The following is a 24,251-nucleotide window of genomic DNA, read 5'->3' on the forward strand; positions in this document are numbered from 1 at the left end:
CAAAATCTGGGTCTTCATATTGGAGGCTGAAATCAAAATCAAGAAGAGGTCTGAATTTCTCTTTGATCACTGTAATCAACTCTTCTACTGTACTTGGTCGTGTAGAAAGGGTAATCTTGTGGGCGATGTCAGGAGCAATGTAAACTCTCAGTAAAAGTTTTTGTGATTCTGCCATCTATGAGACCAAAACAACAAGGTAAAAGACAAGTTAAAAATATAGTTTCGAACAAGATTGACTGGACATGGATTTCCAAATAATGTAGAAATCTTTACCTTATTGTAAAGGCAGAAATCGCTTTGGCGTCAACAGCAACTGGCCCTCTATGCTGTAGGCAGAAAGGGGGGATGTGTCGCTCAAATCTGTTATAGTTTTAACAGATATATCACCTAAACACAGATTAAAAGCTCTTAGGTGTTCAATATAATGGGACTTGTGCTCCCTGCATAGGAAGGCCACATGATCGTTCACAAGGAGGATTGACTCAGTTTTACAAAACTGAGGTAACCCTGCTTCATAACCAGCAGGAAAATATTCCCCAGTAGAAATATTTGTCCCATCAATGGTGATTCGAGATGCACAGTATATAGTGTTACTATCAGTCTTCTGTTTAATATACTGTATTGCCACTTCAGGTAGTGTTGAAACTAAAACAGATGTCACAGTTGATGCCTGCAAATGTGGTTTGAAGAACGCTGGCGAACTTAGATGGTAAGCCATCATATGTTGGTGTCTGCTTGCCAGTGTCTTCAGCACATTTTTAAAGTTCTGTGTATCATGCACAACCCGTTTGAAGAAGCGGTGTTTGCCTTCAAAACGCATGGTCCATAAATGTACAAGAGGTCCAAAACATCTGATCAGCTCTGGGTAATGTTCGATGAAGTGATGCTTTGGCCGAAGCTTAAAATCTGGAAATACTTCAAGAAGAATTTGCCTGTGGTCCCTAATTTTACTCTGTAGATACTGAATCATTTCTTCAGTAAATGTTGGAGACAGCACTAACTCCACAATGTCTTTCAATTCCATTAACACTGCCCATGCACTATCTCCCTCTGGTACAACATTGCCAACCATAAATGGAAGTAGCCGAAGTAATGCAGCATTTTCATGACCATTACCACCTATTGTCATTTTTGTGGTATAAGTTTTGGAAATTGGCTTTGGTTTATCAACCTTATCTGTATGCTGATATGAGAACGATTCAATTTTCCTGTTCAAATAATCAAGCGTGAAGTGTTTCAGACGAATCATTTTCTGAATGCATAAAGCCAACTCTACTGGCACAATACCTTCAAGGAGGTCATGGAGAATATCAGGGGGGAAACCAGTGATTGGATGAAAATACTGCAGCTTTTGTTTTAAGACACAGTCCTCTTTCACACCACAAATAATTTCCCCAGTTCTACTGGAGACATTCTGGACATGCAGATCATGAGTTACCTTAGTTCTCAGACTGAATTCACCCTCAGCCACATCATGCGATTGAAACTGGTCTTGAGTTGCCAGACAGAATCTGCACATATACTCTGAACGAAATGACTGTACAAAGCCTGCCAATCCGTGAGCTGCAAGATTATCTGCTGCAACAAAAAGAACAGTGCCTTTAACAGATTGTCCAAGAGACTCAATGAACACACCATCTTGTTCTAATGTACATATGTCTTGCATTAAAGGGCCAAGCACACTCTCATAGCCACATTTCTGGACATCAGGAACTTTACACAGCACTGCTAGCTGAATGACATGCAAAGCTGATCGGTATTTACTAGGTAGATCAGCAAGTACCCAGTACACCGCACAGAGTTTGTGTATTTTCCTCGAAGTACCTAATGGATTTGCAACTTCTATATCATCGATGTAAATCAGCAGCGGCAATTTAAACTCCTCTGATTCTGATAACAGCTTATTTTCTTGAAAATACAAACCATCTCGATGACTTGTGTATTGATCAGTTTGTGAAGAATGTGATTCTTTAATTCTGTCAAGAACATCAGTATGTTTAAACAACAACTGAATCATAGGCAGTATAGGGACATAAACAGCTGTGCGCCCATGTGCTACAACATACTGAAACGGCATTACCATTGGGTAATTTCTCTCAATATAGGTTTTTCGTCGCTTATTTGAGGACAATTCTGCTCCTTTAGCGGTTGCACTGACAAAAACATTACTGTTTATAACAACACTAACAATTTCATCAAGAGCAGCTTCACTCACAGTATAGCAATGTCGCTGTAATACGTCATTAACTGCTTCTCTCAGCAGCGGCCTTGACAAAGAAAACAGCTGACACAAATGTTCTACTATTTCCTGTGCAGCTATATCTGACACATGAAGTAAAGCCTGCATCTTCAAAAACAGAGAGGCTAAATTGCGTTGTAGTTGCGCTTTTAATTGGCTTGTGTCACACTGTACATCGTCAACAATATCCAACATGTCTGCATCCTCAGACTGAGTAGGATCCTCAAATGGAGGCTCTGCAGCTGCACAACTGCCATCATCTGCAGCAACTACATCCTCAAAAAGGTCCAAGCAAGCTGAACTAACATCTACTCCATGGGCCCTGGTTTTGTGAGAATTAAATGAGGAGTAAACATTTGTGGTATACCTACAGTTTTTATATGGACATGTTACCATTTCATGACTTCTCAAATGCCCTCTTAAATGCCCAAAAAGATTCTTCTCTGAAAAAGGCTGCTTGAACCCACATAAAGGACATGTGTACACCACCTGGACTTCTTGACAGACATGCCGCTTATCCTTCTCATTATGAAATCGTGATACATGAATTTTTAGTGCATTGAATGAAACAAATGTGCAAATGCAAGAGTCATAGAGACATGGTAAAGGGCTAATCTTTGAAAAATGGCTATGTTGCAAACCATAATGCCGAAGTAGCTGTGCTCGAGTAAGTGAGGAGGAATCACATAACCTGCATTTCCAATCCATCACTCAAATCCAAATCATTAAAATGACAAGACATGAGAAAACTATGAGCTATGCCAACCTCTAAAATCAGTTGAAGTTTTAAAATGCTGCATACTTTTAGTCATGTATTTTCACCCCCAAATTCCAAATTGTAATTTTACTCACTTATGCTCTGGTCTCACAAGTTTGAACCTGTATAGAAAATAAAAACACAAATTAATAGTGAGGCAGAGACATGTCAAATACAACAATTTCAGAATTTAGAAAATTTGGCTTCGATTACAGCTAATTTACTTCTAAGCATCAGTTTAAAAAAAAACAAGTAAGATTAAATCTTTTTTTTCCCTGTTTCAATTTAGGTTCTGTAACCGAAAAGCTTCAATAAAAGCAACTGCGATAACCAACAGTGCCACAAATTAATATCCGTGCGATGCGATTGCGTACATAAATCAACTCAGTCCCTTAATTGTTTAAAATTTAGTTAAATCAATCCACAAATAACATCGCAACGTAACGTTAGGCCTAATCATTTTAGTAACGTTAGGTCTATCAGCTAAACCCAACAAGTAAATAGTTTCAATTTGATGACTTTTCTGTCACATTCTGATGCAGATTACTTGAATAACTTTTTTTTTTTTTTTTAAGTTAAGAAGTACTTACCAGATTATAGCCACTAAACAGACCGCAGCAAACACAGAAACGACGACGATGAACGAAACTGATTCTCCAGAACCACGTTGAGGCAACGACTCCTGCATGACATGGCGGGCTTCCAAGTTCAAATCTGAGCGCTCGATTTCAAATGGGAATTATTACTCTCGTTATTTTTTAGTCATTTGAGTAAACCATGAAATAAACAGACATGACATTTATATGTTGACTCTTTGTTGTGTGTTGTGTTTTGGATAGTTTTACCTGGTATGTTATGTTTTTAAAAATAAATAAAGTGCGCCGAGTAGACTCTTCTTTTTCGTAGGCAGATTGATTGGCACTCAATAAAGCTCATTTCTGCCACCAAGAGGCAAAAATATGGCTATGGTAATTCGTTTTACTCGGTTTTACTCCTTTGTTATTTTTACAGTCATTTGAGTAAAACATGAAATAAACGGACATAGCATAGTCATGTTGACTAGTCTGTTTTGGAGAGTTTTACCTAGTATGTTTTAAAGTATTCTCAATGCACTATTGCATTGAGAATACTTAAAACATTTTATTTTTAAGATTTATGCATTTCAATTAATAGTAAAATTCCATTGAATTGAATAACCCTTACATATTCTAACTGAATAATTGAACAATCTTTAATAAATTCAATTAAAATGTAAGGATCAATAAACTCAAATTGATGGAATTTTACTATTGAAATTTGTATATCTTTTAAAAAGGCTTTAAAATGTTTTTGAGTGTAGACCATAGACTGTAAAAAATAGACTAGAGACTCTTCTTTGTTGAATTGGCAGATTGGAACGCAATAAAGCTCATTACCGCCACCAAGAGGCAAAAGTGAGGCTATGGTATTTACGATGACATCAAGTTTTACTTATTTTATTTGAGTTCCTGGAACTTAAAACGGCCAAATCGTTGAACAAACTTAAAAGTTTTAAGTTGAATGAACTTTTTCACAGTTTTGAGTATAGTTCACTTATTTTTAATAAGTAGGTTATACTGTTCGGGATTACAGTGTACCAGAAGCCTACGATCGGTCAATGAGCGACGGCTCGTGGTGCCATCACAGCGGGGCACAAAATCACTCTCCAGAACATTCTCATTCACGGTTCCATGCTGGTGGAATGATCTGCCCACCCTCATCCGGAATGCAGAATCCCTGACAACATTCAAAAGACAACTGAAAACTCATCTCTTCCGGGAGCACTTAACTTAACTAAAAAAAAAAAAAAAAAAAAAAAAAAAAAATTCTTTCCTCTAAATCCTCGCTTGCCTGCCTTATGCTACTCCGAGCTATGTCTGAACTTTGTATTTTGAGCACTTCTTGCGTTGCTTTTGCCTCTTCACGATGACTCGCTTGGTTTAGTCCTCAGTTGTAAGTCGCTTTGGATAAAAGCGTCTGCTAAATGACTAAATGTAAATGTAAATGTAACCTATCTATCAGCATCTGAGTGTGGTGGACCAGTACCTCTCAGAGCAGCTCCTAACACTAACCCTAACCTATCTATCAGCACATTGACCTCTGTGGTTCCAAATGCTGGTGACAACAAGTGCCAAATCATTATGGCTACTCTGACAAGGTGAACTCAAATCCTGGAAATGATGAGCACTACAGTATATCATAATCATTAGTCTAACACATGCCAATGTATGGATGACGTAGGCTGTACGTGCATGTCCACAACACTTATTTCTGTTTAAGTGAGGTGTTGTATATAGTTTCATGTCATTTTGGGAGAATCTGAACCAGTAGCTAAGCCAGAAGGGTGTCCAGTGTGGAAAAACTGCATCATCATTTGTTGAATTATTTTTACCATGTGTTATTCTTACCCTAAATTAAATCATGTGCTAGTATTTGACAATTCATTTATATAGTTTGCAAATATAGTCTTTTCCCATTCTCCTCTAACTGGCGAACTGCTGTCTTGGTGAGTGCATTTACATTTATTAATTTAGCAGACACTTTTATCCAAAGCGACTTACAAATGAAATGAGGAATACAACAAGCAATTTGTCTGTAGCAAGAAAAGTGCTAGCAATACATGGTTTCAATCATTGTCTTGAACAGTACAAGCAAGGTGAGCAATTGTTGTGAAGATTGTTTATTTTAACAATAGTTAGGAGTATGCAGTTAAAGAGTTTCAGAATCAATATAGACAATTTCTAAGGACGGTAACATTAACAACAGCCCAACTCACTTTCTGTTTTGTACCTTTTGTAAACAAGCGGGGTCTTGTATCTATGACACCACAGTCTTGACATGTTTCACCCAGTTCAAATGCAAGAAACCATCCAAGAACAAAGAAGCATGGCGGGCCTTGTGTGGAGGCCTCATATCCAGAGTTTGGTCTCATGCCTCACTTCTTTCAAATCTATTTTATTTATTTTATCTCCTCGGCTCTCAGAGGGTAAACATAATATCTGTTCTGTTGATTACAAGGTCTTGTAATAGTTTATTTTTATTTTATGAATGTCAATCTCTCTGTGAGCTGTTTAATAGTTCCAAATTTGTTCATTCATTAATGTGTTGTTTTTTAATATTAAATATAATATAGGCCTAAATGTCTTTTTACATCTACACTCTGTCATTTTATTTGTACAAAAAAAAAACATAGGCTATCTGAATTTGAGCATAACATTTATTTATTTTATAACAGCATATAGCTTACACTATTTCAGAGCATATTATCAGAGCATATATGTCCATACATCATTTTATAAAGAAAACAAAAACCGCACAAGAAAAAAAAAAGAAAAAAAAAGCGCGGGTAATATTAATATAGCCTTAGTTCGCCGAGTGAGTGTCAGTAATGGCTGATACATCACACAGAACCTGAGGCTTTAAGTCCCCACCGCGACTATCGCCTCCTCTCCCCGCCCCTCCCCCACCCCTGGACCTCTCACCTGCGAGTCACAGATGCTGCAGACTCGGCGCGGAGGAGACGGGATCGAGATGGCCGACGAAAAAGTAGGTTTTTGACTTTTTGTGCAAGGCTCTCAATATAATATGGTGCTGTTTATTTAACTTGCATATTGTTTGCAACCTATATATCGTATTATATATCATATATCGTAACGTAAAGGTCACGTCACTTTTCACCTTAAGCATAACCACAAAGCAGCTTTGGAGAAAGTATAGATTAATGTACCAAAATGACAGTAATGATCATAATAATATATCCATTAGGGCTTTAGATTCCTAAGAGTCTTAAGCTGTTTTAAGGCCACAGTTAGGATTGCATTGGTGACTGCATTCTAGCGGTAATCCGCTTTTAAACTTCGCCGAATTTAAAATGTTGTCTTTATGTTATTTCTGAAAGACATATTTTGCGTCCCTGTTACTTCACCTAGATGTTTAGCTCAATTTTGGTAACATTAATTAAAGATTGCCAGGAGTTGCATCTGTAGCGGCCTACACGTGCAGCCATGTGAGTCTGAGGCCTGCAGGACTCATGACGTTTTATCACTCTAAACACCAATAATGTGATTCAACAAAGCAAGAGGGAAGTTTAATAAATTCAGAACAAGTTTTTTTCTACTTCTGTAATGCAGCTTTCAAGACCAGACAATAAATGGCATTTATTTTCAGTCAAAATGGTATGAAATTGTATTGGCTTATGTTACAATGTCAATTACTTTAATATATTGCCTAATTGTACCATTACAGTTTTAAATACAGTGCCATGTGATGTTAGACTATGATGTTTGACTGTCTATGACACTTGTGCTTGCAGGAAGATCAAACTAGGAATGGCAGCTCTGGATGCACAGGTGAGAATGAGAAGATCAAACAAAACACATTTTACTCATTTGTAGTATGTCAAATTCGTGTGCGTCATTTATTACTTAAAATAATTCTTAAAGCTTATATACATAGCTTAATGAATCCGAGTAACCGAGGTTTTTAAAAGCACAATCTTGAAGAAAAAGAAACATAGCCACGCTCCCTCCTTTCATTCTCTTGCAACACCATGCCAAATTCATGGTAGTGCATGAAATTTAATCTTTTAATCTGCTATCTTTTGTTTATAGGTAAATAATGTTTTAATTAATAACCGGTCAGTTTAAATAGAAGTTTAGAGGCCAATAGATTATTACAAAGTAATTAAGGGATGATTGTAGTAATTAATACAATCTAAGTTTAATCTATGTAAACTTAATTTTTTGTTGCAACTTGATCTGTAACTTTTCTTTACGGTTTTATTAAAAAAGAAAACAGATCATCTGTTAGAATTTAAGGCAAAAACGTGATTATATCTGCATATTTTAGTGAAAATGTTCATTTAAAAAAACATTCCAGTATTTTTACTTTTTTGTTAAACATTTGAAACGCTTTCAAATGACAGAAAGTTTGGTATTGTGTCATTGAACAATATAAATATGTCTAGCCATATGATCATGTTATTGTGAAACCAAAAGTGTACTTCTCATGTTCAATATAAAGATAAAAAATACCTCGCTGATATCTTACATTTATTTTAACATGCATTCATCGTTGGTGAAAATTAATTTCTAATGGCTAAATAAATTTGGGTAATTATCCCTAAACTCTGACATGGTTCAGTAACTGGACAAAGATATAATTACTTAACTGTACGTGCTGAGTAAATACAACATGTTGTCCTGTGTGCTGTCAATTTCAACAGATACTGTAGTTAAGTTTGTTTTGTTGTAATTTTTTTATCATTGTATGAAATTAAAAGTCACAGATCACATTAAATTTAAGGTAACTACAGGTTTTGCCAAAATGGTGTCATTGATGTCAGCCTTATTTTGATACTTATTTTAAGTCTATTGGTTCGTTATTCAATTCTGGTGATTATCTTGGGGTTTAAGCCTAGAACTATAGTTAGGAGGAAGTAAAATGGAAAATTTACTTCTTTGTAATTTACATTTCAGTGGATGATGTGACAGATGCCCCCGAAGAGAAGAGAAAGGTAGGCTATATCCACACTGGGCTCCAGACTAACTTTTCCACTGGTTGCACTGGTGCTACCAACTTTCTCAGTTGGTCGCACCAACACATGATTTGGTCGCACTTTTTTTTTTTTTTTTACTAAAGCGTTGTCTTTAGCACTCGCAGCTCAAACGGCAATGCACGACTAATAATGACTATTATTGGGACTGTCATATTACGTAATATTATAAAGAGAACAATATTGTAATAAAACATTGTGAATTATTTGGGTTTTGCCGTGTCGCGTTGTTCCAGGAAGAGCGTCCACAACACGAGTCATTCTGAATGGCACGTATTAAGCCTAGTTCACACTACATGATTTTAAAACGTCGGGCTGAACTGTGCGGTTCACACTACATGACTTGCTCTCTGTGAAATCAGGAGTGTTCAAGTTGTTGAGCTGTTCACACCACACGACACAACGTGATTGATCCGCAACAGGAGGTAACGCACTACACGAGTTGACAACAACTCTGTCACCCAACGATTCTATCTTGTCCACAAACCACGTTTTCTCACGAAAAATCACGCGATAAAATGAACCGAAAATGACGCGAAACAGCACGCGCGCCAATACCCAGGGAAGAAGAGCACAACACGCGTATGGGCGTCAGACAGAAACTAAAGCTGCAAACTGTTTGCGCGATAATTTGCTCTAAAAAAAAACATACACTCTACAACTTCATTTTAAAAAAGAACACCCAGAACATCAACATTGTGGACATCGGCAATATACAGTTGACTTTCCTTTTTCCTAAAAGTATTTTAGTAAAACCTATGATTACAAACAGGGATATTCTTCCCGAAAAGCATAAGTAATTATATTTTTATGTCTACACATACTTGTATGTTTAATCTCTAGTTGCTCTGATTGGCTGTAGCTCTCAACATCACGTGAGGTTGAGTCGCGCGACAGCTCTGGATATCTAGCATGCTAGATATTTTTCTGGGCTCGGTGACGCGTCTGCGAGCGTCTTTGATGCATTGTTGGCTCTTTCATACTAACAGATTGGCGAGCGTTCATCGCGCGCTAATCACCCGCGATTTGCACGCGATAGCACCCTGACCTGTCGGCGAGCTCAACGATTTGCAAATCGGGCTCAAATCGGGCTTAAAATCACGTAGTGTGAACTAGGCTTTAGTTCAAGTTCACTTGTGGATTCACGTCATTTTGTGCAGATATGATTTGTAATATTATGTTTATTTTGTCTGATTAATCTCATATAGGATGCGTTTCTTTGAGTTAAATAACACGCTAGCAAAGTGCTCAACGGTTATTCATTCAGCGCGCTCCACTCAAGCAGCAATGCACGACTAATAATAACGATGAGTAATTTGGGACTGTCATATTACATAACATGAGAACACTATTTTATTAAATCATTGTGAATTCATTGGGTTTAGTTGCCGGGTTTAGTTGCCGTTTTTAGAGCGTTGTTCCAGGAAGAGCACGACCACAACAGTCACACATTCTGACAAGCACAAATCTGAGGCGGCGTTGGTGACACTTTCTATTAGTCGTTATATTTGATTATTAAATATTTAATTTAATTATTAATCACATCGAAACATTTTACAATCCTACTAGCTACTTCTCTCCGTCAATGTCTATGTCGAGTCAGGCAGTCACTGGGCAACTCCGCAGCTGAGCCGACCTCGGGATAAAATAGTCAGAATATAAACACTTATTATAGGCGTACCGTAGTGATTCAGGATAAGTCAAAAACACGGTTTGAAAAATGGATTCATGATGTACTCGTTCATTTTGAACATAAGTTACGGACTGCAGCAGCTGCTGATACAACGGCGTTCTGTTGCGCATGCGTGAATTTAACTGAGTCGTACATGACCATGCACTCGCACAAATGCGACCACATAAAATTTTAACTCGCACATTCTCAAAAAATGGTCGCAGTCTGGAACCCTGCCACAGATAAACATATATATTAGGGATGGTAAGATTCACAGATTCGCAATGGTGCATCGACATAAAAGCTAACAATGCGATGCATCGATTTAAATAAGTATGCATCGGATACAAGTTGGCATTTGTATCGCGATGTATCTTTATGTATATTTCTATGTATATTTCTAACATATCTGCATTGGTAAAAAACTATTTGTTCATATATAATTATTAGTAGATGTGCTATACTTTTACTATTTAGAAAGTGACCAATCATTTGTGACCAATATTTTATTATGTAACTGCTGCGTTCACACCGGACGCGGATAGAGCGTCTGTAGTGGGTGACTTCCATGTTAAGTTAATAAAGACGCGTTGACGCGGGTCTGGAGGTCCTGATAGACGCGAGGATAGACGCGATTTCGCCTCATTCGCGCGTCCAGTTCGACTAGATTGATTTCTCCTTTCTGAACTGTTGCTGGAGCGTTCTCTCAGCACCACTGCTGACGTTGCTGTACGTGAATATGACGGATTACAACACTACAGAGTGCGAGGCGTGTCCTGAGCGTCACATACCGTTAATGTAAAGACGCGTTGACGCGGGTCTGTATGATAAAGCAATAACCACTATCGTAATTCACGAGTTCACATTTACATCAATTAAACAGAGTAAAGATTATGCGTATTTGGCGTGCTGTCCAGGGGGAGGGCTCCGAGCTCGGAAATTTTTGCCCGAACCCAGAGTGCTCCCCCCTTGTTGTAAGAGTATTTAGGAGAAGAAGTGAGGAGATGGGGTGGTGGAGGGATGCTGTTAGACTGTCAATGAACTGAGTTAAGTTTGCTGAATATATACCTCTTACCTCATTGATTGGGAGTGTGCTCCACTCGTGTCTAATTAGGCTTGATTACCTGAATGTGCTCCACATGTGTTTAATTATCTGAACATGCTCCTCCCGAACTTTGTTAGGAAACATCATTAGTAGTGAATCGCGTTGCACCGCTTCATAATAGTAGTGAATCGTGCTGCACCGCTTCATAATAGTAGTGAATCGTGCTGCACCACGTCATAATAGTAGTGAATCAAGCTGCACCACGTCGTAATAGTAGTGAATCGTGTTGCACCACGTCGTAATAGTAGTGAATCAAGCTGCACCACGTCGTAATAGTAGTGAATCGTGCTGCACCACGTCATAATAGTAGTGAATCGTGTTGCACCACGTCGTAATAGTAGTGAATCAATCTGCACCACGTCATAATAGTAGTGAATCGTGCTGCACCACGTCATAATAGTAGTGAATCGTGTTGCACCACGTCGTAATAGTAGTGAATCAAGCTGCACCACGTCGTAATAGTAGTGAATCGTGTTGCACCACGTCGTAATAGTAGTGAATCAAGCTGCACCACGTCGTAATAGTAGTGAATCGTGAAGCACCGCGTCGTAATAGTAGTGAATCGTGTTGCACCACGTCGTAATAGTAGTGAATCGTGTTGCACCACGTCGTAATAGTAGTGAATCAATCTGCACCACGTCATAATAGTAGTGAATCGTGAAGCACCGCGTCGTAATAGTAGTGAATCGTGTTGCACCGCGTCGTAATAGTAGTGAATCGTGTTGCACCACGTCGTAATAGTAGTGAATCGTGTTGCACCACGTCGTAATAGTAGTGAATCGTGTTGCACCACGTCGTAATAGTAGTGAATCGTGCTGCACCACGTCGTAATAGTAGTGAATCGTGTTGCACCACGTCGTAATAGTAGTGAATCGTGTTGCACCACGTCGTAATAGTAGTGAATCGTGTTGCACCACGTCGTAATAGTAGTGAATCAAGCTGCACCGCTTCATAATAGTAGTGAATCGTGCTGCACCACGTCATAATAGTAGTGAATCGTGTTGCACCACGTCCTAATAGTAGTGAATCAATCTGCACCACGTCATAATAGTAGTGAACCGTGTTGCACCACGTCGTAATAGTAGTGAATCGTGTTGCACCACGTCGTAATAGTAGTGAATCGTGTTGCACCACGTCGTAATAGTAATGAATCAATCTGCACCACGTCGTAATAGTAGTGAATCGTGTTGCACCACGTCGTAATAGTAGTGAATCGTGCTGCACCACGTCGTAATAGTAGTGAATCAAGCTGCACCACGTCGTAATAGTAGTGAATCAAGCTGCACCACGTCGTAATAGTAGTGAATCAAGCTGCACCACGTCGTAATAGAAGTGAATCGTGCTGCACCACGTCATAATAATAGTGAATCGTGTTGCACCACGTCGTAATAGTAGTGAATCGTGTTGCACCACGTCGTAATAGTAGTGAATCGTGCTGCACCACGTCGTAATAGTAGTGAATCGTGTTGCACCACGTCGTAATAGTAGTGAATCGTGCTGCACCACGTCGTAATAGTAGTGAATCGTGCTGCACCACGTCGTAATAGTAGTGAATCGTGTTGCACCACGTCGTAATAGTAGTGAATCGTGCTGCACCACGTCGTAATAGTAGTGAATCGTGCTGCACCGCGTCATAATAGTAGTGAATCGTGTTGCACCACGTCGTAATAGTAGTGAATCAAGCTGCACCACGTCATAATAGTAGTGAATCGTGTTGCACCACGTCGTAATAGTAGTGAATCGTGTTGCACCACGTCGTAATAGTAGTGAATCAATCTGCACCACGTCGTAATAGTAGTGAATCGTGAAGCACCGCGTCGTAATAGTAGTGAATCGTGCTGCACCACGTCGTAATAGTAGTGAATCGTGTTGCACCACGTCGTAATAGTAGTGAATCGTGCTGCACCACGTCGTAATAGTAGTGAATCGTGCTGCACCACGTCGTAATAGTAGTGAATCGTGTTGCACCACGTCGTAATAGTAGTGAATCGTGCTGCACCACGTCGTAATAGTAGTGAATCGTGCTGCACCGCGTCATAATAGTAGTGAATCGTGTTGCACCACGTCGTAATAGTAGTGAATCAAGCTGCACCACGTCATAATAGTAGTGAATCGTGTTGCACCACGTCGTAATAGTAGTGAATCGTGTTGCACCACGTCGTAATAGTAGTGAATCAATCTGCACCACGTCGTAATAGTAGTGAATCGTGCTGCACCACGTCGTAATAGTAGTGAATCGTGCTGCACCACGTCGTAATAGTAGTGAATCGTGTTGCACCACGTCGTAATAGTAGTGAATCGTGCTGCACCACGTCGTAATAGTAGTGAATCGTGTTGCACCACGTCGTAATAGTAGTGAATCGTGCTGCACCACGTCGTAATAGTAGTGAATCGTGCTGCACCACGTCGTAATAGTAGTGAATCGTGTTGCACCACGTCGTAATAGTAGTGAATCAAGCTGCACCACGTCGTAATAGTAGTGAATCGTGTTGCACCACGTCGTAATAGTAGTGAATCGTGCTGCACCACGTCGTAATAGTAGTGAATCAAGCTGCACCACGTCGTAATAGTAGTGAATCGTGTTGCACCACGTCGTAATAGTAGTGAATCGTGTTGCACCACGTCGTAATAGTAGTGAATTAAGCTGCACCACGTCGTAATAGTAGTGAATCGTGTTGCACCACGTCGTAATAGTAGTGAATCAAGCTGCACCACGTCGTAATAGTAGTGAATCGTGTTGCACCACGTCGTAATAGTAGTGAATCAAGCTGCACCACGTCGTAATAGTAGTGAATCGTGTTGCACCACGTCGTAATAGTAGTGAATCAAGCTGCACCACGTCGTAATAGTAGTGAATCGTGTTGCACCACGTCGTAATAGTAGTGAATCGTGTTGCACCACGTCGTAATAGTAGTGAATCAAGCTGCACCACGTCGTAATAGTAGTGAATCGTGTTGCACCGCGTCGTAATAGTAGTGAATCGTGTTGCACCACGTCGTAATAGTAGTGAATCGTGCTGCACCACGTCGTAATAGTAGTGAATCGTGTTGCACCACGTCGTAATAGTAGTGAATCGTGCTGCACCGCGTCGTAATAGTAGTGAATCGTGTTGCACCACGTCGTAATAGTAGTGAATCGTGTTGCACCACGTCGTAATAGTAGTGAATCAAGCTGCACCACGTCGTAATAGTAGTGAATCGTGTTGCACCGCGTCGTAATAGTAGTGAATCGTGTTGCACCACGTCGTAATAGTAGTGAATCGTGCTGCACCGCGTCGTAATAGTAGTGAATCGTGTTGCACCACGTCGTAATAGTAGTGAATCGTGCTGCACCGCGTCGTAATAGTAGTGAATCGTGAAGCACCGCGTCGTAATAGTAGTGAATCGTGTTGCACCGCGTCGTAATAGTAGTGAATCGTGTTGCACCACGTCGTAATAGTAGTGAATCGTGTTGCACCACGTCGTAATAGTAGTGAATCGTGCTGCACCACGTCATAATAGTAGTGAATCGTGTTGCACCACGTCGTAATAGTAGTGAATCGTGTTGCACCACGTCGTAATAGTAGTGAATCGTGTTGCACCACGTCGTAATAGTAGTGAATCGTGCTGCACCGCGTCGTAATAGTAGTGAATCGTGAAGCACCGCGTCGTAATAGTAGTGAATCCTGTTGCACCGCGTCGTAATAGTAGTGAATCGTGTTGCACCACGTCATAATAGTAGTGAATCGTGTTGCACCACGTCGTAATAGTAGTGAATCGTGCTGCACCGCGTCGTAATAGTAGTGAATCGTGTTGCACCGCGTCGTAATAGTAGTGAATCGTGCTGCACCACGTCGTAATAGTAGTGAATCGTGTTGCACCACGTCGTAATAGTAGTGAATCGTGTTGCACCGCGTCGTAATAGTAGTGAATCGTGTTGCACCGCGTCGTAATAGTAGTGAATCGTGCTGCACCGCGTCGTAATAGTAGTGAATCAAGCTGCACCGCTTCATAATAGTAGTGAATCGTGTTGCACCGCGTCGTAATAGTAGTGAATCGTGCTGCACCACGTCGTAATAGTAGTGAATCAAGCTGCACCGCTTCATAATAGTAGTGAATCGTGTTGCACCGCGTCGTAATAGTAGTGAATCGTGCTGCACCGCGTCGTAATAGTAGTGAATCGTGCTGCACCACGTCGTAATAGTAGTGAATCGTGTTGCACCACGTCGTAATAGTAGTGAATCGTGTTGCACCACGTCGTAATAGTAGTGAATCGTGCTGCACCACGTCGTAATAGTAGTGAATCGTGCTGCACCGCGTCGTAATAGTAGTGAATCGTGCTGCACCGCGTCGTAATAGTAGTGAATCGTGCTGCACCACGTCGTAATAGTAGTGAATCGTGTTGCACCACGTCGTAATAGTAGTGAATCGTGCTGCACCGCGTCGTAATAGTAGTGAATCAAGCTGCACCACGTCGTAATAGTAGTGAATCGTGTTGCACCACGTCGTAATAGTAGTGAATCGTGTTGCACCACGTCGTAATAGTAGTGAATCGTGCTGCACCACGTCGTAATAGTAGTGAATCGTGCTGCACCACGTCGTAATAGTAGTGAATCGTGCTGCACCACGTCGTAATAGTAGTGAATCAAGCTGCACCACGTCGTAATAGTAGTGAATCGTGCTGCACCACGTCGTAATAGTAGTGAATCGTGCTGCACCACGTCGTAATAGTAGTGAATCGTGCTGCACCACGTCGTAATAGTAGTGAATCAAGCTGCACCACGTCGTAATAGTAGTGAATCGTGTTGCACCACGTCGTAATAGTAGTGAATCGTGCTGCACCACGTCGTAATAGTAGTGAATCGTGTTGCACCACGTCGTAATAGTAGTGAATCGTGCTGCACCACGTCGTAATAGTAGTGAATCGTGTTGCACCACGTCGTAATAGTAGTGAATCGTGCTGCACCACGTCGTAATAGTAGTGAATCGTGCTGCACCACGTCGTAATAGTAGTGAATCGTGCTGCACCACGTCGTAATAGTAGTGAATCAAGCTGCACCACGTCGTAATAGTAGTGAATCGTGTTGCACCACGTCGTAATAGTAGTGAATCGTGTTGCACCGCGTCGTAATAGTAGTGAATCGTGCTGCACCACGTCGTAATAGTAGTGAATCGTGTTGCACCACGTCGTAATAGTAGTGAATCAAGCTGCACCACGTCGTAATAGTAGTGAATCGTGTTGCACCACGTCGTAATAGTAGTGAATCGTGTTGCACCGCGTCGTAATAGTAGTGAATCGTGCTGCACCGCGTCGTAATAGTAGTGAATCGTGTTGCACCACGTCGTAATAGTAGTGAATCGTGCTGCACCACGTCGTAATAGTAGTGAATCGTGTTGCACCACGTCGTAATAGTAGTGAATCAATCTGCACCGCGTCGTAATAGTAGTGAATCGTGTTGCACCACGTCGTAATAGTAGTGAATCGTGCTGCACCGCGTCGTAATAGTAGTGAATCGTGTTGCACCACGTCGTAATAGTAGTGAATCGTGTTGCACCACGTCGTAATAGTAGTGAATCGTGCTGCACCGCGTCGTAATAGTAGTGAATCGTGTTGCACCACGTCGTAATAGTAGTGAATCGTGCTGCACCGCGTCGTAATAGTAGTGAATCGTGTTGCACCACGTCGTAATAGTAGTGAATCGTGCTGCACCACGTCGTAATAGTAGTGAATCGTGCTGCACCACGTCGTAATAGTAGTGAATCGTGTTGCACCACGTCGTAATAGTAGTGAATCGTGTTGCACCGCGTCGTAATAGTAGTGAATCGTGCTGCACCGCGTCGTAATAGTAGTGAATCGTGTTGCACCACGTCGTAATAGTAGTGAATCGTGTTGCACCACGTCGTAATAGTAGTGAATCGTGCTGCACCACGTCGTAATAGTAGTGAATCGTGCTGCACCACGTCGTAATAGTAGTGAATCGTGTTGCACCACGTCGTAATAGTAGTGAATCGTGTTGCACCACGTCGTAATAGTAGTGAATCAAGCTGCACCACGTCGTAATAGTAGTGAATCGTGTTGCACCACGTCGTAATAGTAGTGAATCGTGTTGCACCGCGTCGTAATAGTTGTGAATCGTGCTGCACCGCGTCGTAATAGTAGTGAATCGTGTTGCACCACGTCGTAATAGTAGTGAATCGTGCTGCACCACGTCGTAATAGTAGTGAATCAAGCTGCACCACGTCGTAATAGTAGTGAATCGTGTTGCACCACGTCGTAAGAGTAGTGAATCGTGTTGCACCACGTCGTAATAGTAGTGAATCGTGCTGCACCACGTCGTAATAGTAGTGAATCAAGCTGCACCACGTCGTAATAGTAGTGAATCGTGTTGCACCACGTCGTAAGAGTAGTGAATCGTGTTGCACCACGTCGTAATAGTAGTGAATCGTGCTGCACCACGTCGTAATAGTAGTGAATCAAGCTGCACCACGTCGTAATAGTAGTGAATCAAGCTGCACCACGTCGTAATAGTAGTGAATCGTGCTGCACCACGTCGTAATAGTAGTGAATCAAGCTGCACCACGTCGTAATAGTAGTGAATCGTGTTGCACCACGTCGTAATAGTAGTGAATCGTGCTGCACCACGTCGTAATAGTAGTGAATCGTGCTGCACCACGTCGTAATAGTAGTGAATCGTGCTGCACCACGTCGTAATAGTAGGTGAGGAGAAAAACATTAAACTTGCCGCTGTTCTTCATTCAGCTTGTCTCGCCATCTGGCAAGTGGGGCAACTGGACATTTCTTCTCGGCTAGCTTGTTTATTAACAATAGCTTGTGCCACATTTGTGTGCTCCTTGCTCTTTTCATGTTTGTCAAATAAAGGATGGTTGAAATTCTTTGAGAATTTCCTTTATAAAACGCACCTGTTTTGTCTGCTAGATGTGGACTTGATCGGCAAATCTTGCACCACATTTCAGTGCACTCATCGTTAGCTTCAAGCAACAAAGTATTTTTTTTCGGCTCTGGCTCCAGTTGGCGTTTCTTTGTAGGTGGCGAAACGCCAAAGAAGCTGCTTAATGTCTGTTGCTTTTTGGACATCTCTGACAGTATAACTTAGTTGACAAGCAACATGTCATGTGTAAGGTTAGATGAGAAGATCGGTTAAGTATGCAAAGGTGCGGAGTAACCGTCGCATTACGCATTCCTGATTTTTGTCGCACATGCATAGCTGCATACCAGTTATGTGCACCCGTGGTTATAGACAATATAAAAATATTTAGTTTGTTACCTATTAATTTTATCTGTATGGTTACTGTGTTTTATAGAGAAAGTACTGATGGACTGTGATGGATCAGACTCTGAAAATGAGACTGGAAATGGTGCTTCACCTTCAGATTCAGCAGGTATGTAGTCAGCTACTGAAAGGGAATGATAAGAAAGCTAGAAAAGGCTTCTTACGTCTTCTTAAGTCTCACCAGTTTAAACATTCACGTGATCTTAAACTATTCGGTAGGCTACTTGTGCGCTGTCGAGATTTCTGTCGGGTTTTTTTTCGTCACACATACAAGCCGCCTCACAAACAGCTCACGGGTAACAAACTTTATTTTTCGTGGATTATATCACTTTAACAGTCAAAAACATGCGAAAATCATGTCAATTTCGGTCTTGGTGAGTATCCTCTAAACACATTCGGTTATGTCTTAATAAGCATACATCGCACGTGACCGTATAATGTTGGTACTACAGGATCTGTGCACGAGCTCACAGTGACAGCAGCCATATGTCTAGTCTGTCAGTAATTTGGTTGTCAAAACAACAAAACAGCTTTAATTTTAATGAATCAGGATTAATATCCTATGTATTTAATTTAGTCAGGACTAAAATACTACCCTGTGTTATTTTACATTTGATTAATTTATTCAGTCTCTGTAGTATTTCTGAATACTAGTGTCAGACCTAAGCAAAAACTTTTCTCTTTATAGGTATCTTTATTCTATTGTATTTATTTGTGCTACTTTTTTTCAATTTAATTCAAAGATTGAAATCAAGCTTCCTTGTGTTGTATAAATTCTTAAGAACAAAAATACCCCATTGTAAAAATGCAATGAGTGAGCATATAGGAGATAAAAGTAATTAAAAAAAAAGTCTAAACTCCCCCATCAAATAAAAAAAATATTTTTTAATTAAATCTAAAGGCTTAAACATGTAAAGAAAAGAATTTACTTCTTCAATTTCCCAAGCAGTATTTTATGGTTAAGACCAATAAAGCCTAAATATTGTCACATTTTCAACCATGATAACTAGATTTTAGCAAACATGTATGTATAAAACTGTAAAGAAATGAGAGAAAAAACAAAGACCATGTATTTATTTGATATGTTATTCACGTTCATGTCGTGTGGGAATAAAATAAAAATAACTTTTATCCCAATCACAATTACTAATATTTATTTTTATTTTATTCAGTATCTTCACAAAACCCACGGAGAAAGTGGTCTAAAGAGGAGATCCAGGCTGTGGAAAACACTCTGATGAACAACATCCACTCTGGGAAGGTTCCTGGTAAAGCCCAATGCATGGAGTGCATTGAAAGGTCACCAGCAGCACTTCAGGGGAGAAGTTGGGAGGGGGTGAAATTTTATGTTAAAAATCGTATGCTTTAAAGCGAAAAATGTAAAAGTCCTTTACCTAGATGGGGGTTTATTTTCTGTTTGGGCAACAAGTTCAAAATGTGTTTCAAAACTCAAGTGAAAACACTGGTACTTAAATAAATGTTCAAGAGCATTAAGAAAACATAGATTCTTGTTTTTTTTTGTAATAGCCCAAATGTCCAAACTTCTCTTGGGGAAGTTTATGGGGGTTCTACGTCAAATGTCTTCTACTCAAAAGAATTCGGTGTGGTCCCAAAATTGTGGCACACTTGCATAAAAAATATAGATGGATAAACAGACCGATATAAAGACATACAGATGCCAGATTGATAGATAATACAGATAGATAATACAGTTTTGTGTTGAGTTTAAGGATAAAAGATTTCCTCTTTTCTTTTTCTCTTTTTAAGAAGAGAGAGGACAACAAAATCATCCTCACTGCTTAAAGACTGTTTTGTATTGTTTGGCGATTTTTTCCACAACGAATTAATACATATTGGACTCATGGGGCTTCCCAGGTTTCTGTACGTGACAAATTTGTAGTATTACGAATAAGAAAAACACAAATAGCAGTATATTTCGCAACCCTGTTGAATGCCAGGCATGTGCTGTTTTAATTCAGAGTTGATTCCAGTATGCGCAGATCATTATTCAGCAAACACAATTATACCCGTGGGGTCAATGCCCCATGACCATTTCCTGCTTGTCATACAACATGACTGTCTTATTTATCAAAATGTGCACCTTTTCAGATTCTCAGAGTTGAAGAAAAATAGATTCCTGTTAATCAGGAAGTGAGGTGAGGCTGTTGTCACTTTTTACATCCATACAAATGGTCTATTCAAATATAGGGAATTAGTGAATTGTAAAATGAAGTAAAAATCCATACAAATATAAATATAGACAATTCTCCCTTTTAAACAATTCTTTAATGATTATCTAAACTTAATATTTATTGTTAATCTGGTACAGGTTTAAATTTGTGTAAAAAAATCGTTAATCTACAGATAACTCATAATAGTGCCACACAGTGGTGGTTTGTGGTAAGACACAATGGGGACGTCCCCACCAGAATAGAAAAACCTGACAAATATTAAGCTTTCTAAAATTAAGAATTTATGATAATAAAGTTGATTTTTGGGATTCAAAAATTCCCCCAGACACTTCTGACTTAAAATGATGGCTTTATTGTATTTAGAAATTGCTGTCCCCACGTGTCACCTTCTAGTCATGAGTCCCCACAACGTAGCAAAAACAAGTATGTGTGTGTGTGTGTGTGTGTGTGTGTGTGTGTGTGTGTGTGTGTGTGTGTGTGTGTGTGTGTGAAAAGTGTTTTACGCGTATTTTGAATTACGCACTGCATTCTGTTGTGTTTTAGGGTTAAAGTAAATGTCCATCAACTTAATATCACCAGTGCCTTTTGTGATTTTCCACAGATTTTGTTCCTGCAGTGTTTACAGCAATATGAGAGAACTGTGTTAAATAGTCTCTCTTTCATGCTTGACATACAAATGCATCTCATAACTGCGCTTCGCTGCACTTTAAAACACATTCATTACATAATTCACATCCAGACACTCTCAGTCTCAGCGTAACCTATTCTCCTCAACTCATCGAAAGCAAACACAGGACTTACTTTCAAAATCAAACCTCAATATCGCACGCATGCATGTGGTCCTAAATCTGCGAGTGCAGAAAGTTACATCCGGAGATCAAAAACACAGAAAAGCAGACGCGTACACACTCACCTACAGCAGTGACCGACCCATGAGTGACAGACTGAAGCAGTCAGTGCTACTCTATCCCTCTTTGCTCACTTTAGCTATTAGTGGGTAATGCAGAGAGCTCTATGACAGCTCAAGCATGCTTTAGTGTGTGTGTGTGTGTGTGTGTCTGGCGAGCGGCAGCCAGGAAGAGTGCTGATGTAGTGAGCGTGCGCGCGCGCGCGTGTGTGTGTGTGTGTGTAGGGATGAACGGCCAGCTGACCCCCCCTCCCTTTGAGAGCGGAGTGGTTGCTAGGCGATTTGAGTACTCCTCCAATCATCATGGTCTGATGACTACTGACTGCACACACACACACACACGCATATAAAAACAAGCACGCTAACAACCTGACATCATTGTTTTGTCCAAAAAAGTAATAATTCAAAGTAATAATTTCATGTTTAAGATGAACCCCTTCACACAAATAAAGTGAAACACTCAGAAACAAGCATTTCCACAGCCGAACACGCTTAAAATTGTGTTTGCTTGTTCAAGCATGTAACAGGGCTTCGCTCAATAATTCAGTATTTTCATACACAGATGAACACAGACATGTACTGATGTCTTATATGATGAGACTCATTCAGATTATCGTTTTAATAATCCTCCTGAAAATCATCTAAATCTAGTGGATCAAAGCCTATTCCAAGAGGAGAGACTGGGGCAAGTTGGCACACTTATAAGTCTTATATTTTTTATAGAATATTTCAGTATTTATTATAAATGATTTATCCATGCACTTCGTTATTGTTATTTTTAAATGTTCTCCGTCATTTCCAATAGCTCTGCAAAGTTTGAATGCTGATTTGTTGATATTTCTGAGAATAATTGATCGTATTTATATTCATATACATTTATATTTATGTTGATGATAGTTTTTAGTATGTAATGATAAGATTTGTGTGAGTTTGTTCTCATAGGGTTGTATTTCTCAAATACATCACGGTGCCTCCATTTTTTTCTCTCTTCTCACATTTAAATACTCATTTGTGTGTATAATGAGTGTGTTGCAGCAGGCGTGTGTTTTATTGCTTGTTCTCTCACCTCTTCCCGCCCTCTACACTCCCACTTTTTCACAGATTTATAAGTGCCCATTTTTCGAGTCTTCTTCAAATTTGAGGTGTGAACGACCGAGCTAAAACAAGTTTTTTCGTGACACTTTAAATTAAGAAACTGATAGTTTTGTTCAGTTGGTTCACTGACAACGTTTCCATAGCTTCAGTCTGTTTCTGTTTCATTCATTCATTCAATTATATTAACTGATCCAAATATTTATAATTAACAATTATTCATATTTTTCTTTTGAGCTAATTGGCTACATTAGTACATCTTAAACATGAACTTTAAATGTAATATCGAATAACACACTACAGTTAAAATTATGATCAAGTACATGTGTGTTAGTCAACACATCAAAATAAGTGCATGGCAAGATTTATTTAATCAAAGCAATGATTTACTAAAGTAAAACTTTTAATTTGACATTACAAAGTGCACTTTTAAGTGTGTTCAGAATCAGTAATGAAAGCGTACTTCCTTTAAGTTGCTTCATTAATACTATCTGCAAGTAATTTAAAAAAAAAAAGTATATTTAAAGTACACTTCAAGTGCATATTCAGTACAATTAAACACACTTTCTGTCTTTAGCAGAGCTTTTATGATCAGAGAATAGAGAGATGCTCTTTCACACTGAGGCTGAACTTCAGATTCTGCAGTAAAAGCAAACGTCTGCTACTCTGGCGGTCATCTGAGCAGCTGTTAGCGTTGCTCTGGGCGACGACGGCCGTGTGCGCGGACGAGACGCTGGGATCAGACACATCTCCATCACAGATCATCAAAGCACTGGACAAAAGTAGCATCACTGACCCAGTGAGGTCATTCGTCCTGGACATTCATTACCGTGCACTAGCGTTCAAAAGTTTGGGCTTCATGAGATCTTTTAATGGTTTTGAGTCTTTTATGTTCACCAAGGCTAAATGTTTTATACGTATATTAATAAGTATATTATCAAAATTTAAAATAGCTGTTTTGTATGTAAATATTGTAAACAGTAATTTATTCCTGTGATCAAATCTGAATTTTGTAGCATCATTACTCCAGTCTTCAGTCACATGATCCTTCAGAAATCACTCTGATATGATGATTTGATGCTCAAGAAACATTTATGATTATTATCAACGTTGAAAACAGTTGTGCCGCTTAATATTTTTTTCACTAACCAAACCGATCGCTCCTATTTGTCACAGCTTGTTGAAAATAAAGATTGAATGAAAAGGATCTAAATGCAACAGCTAGACTTTTACACAATGGGCCCGCTATGTTTCAGCCCGACGCAGTTCTCATTTTCACGTCCTGCGCTACGTTGTTTAGCAAATGCATTTGCGCCCATTTGTGCGCCCATGGGCTGCTGGTCTGAGAGCGAGGTGTGTTCGGGCGCATTGTTGGTGCGTTGCTATTGTGAGGAACTGAAATAGACTGAGCCACTGACCAACTGAAACCTGCTCTAAAGTCAATG

General features: G+C 39.8%; 1 protein-coding gene across 2 annotated transcripts in view; it reads right to left on the bottom strand.

Moving 5' to 3' along the window:
- rapgef4a (Rap guanine nucleotide exchange factor 4a) overlaps window positions 1-24,251 on the bottom strand; it is a 117,213-nt gene that overhangs the window by 66,095 nt on the left and 26,867 nt on the right. The window lies entirely within an intron of this gene.

The sequence above is a fragment of the Rhinichthys klamathensis genome, unplaced genomic scaffold (assembly GCF_029890125.1).
Source record: "Rhinichthys klamathensis goyatoka isolate OS25496 unplaced genomic scaffold, OSU_Roscu_1.1 h1tg000800l_1, whole genome shotgun sequence".
NCBI classification, from domain to species: Eukaryota; Metazoa; Chordata; class Actinopteri; order Cypriniformes; family Leuciscidae; genus Rhinichthys; species Rhinichthys klamathensis.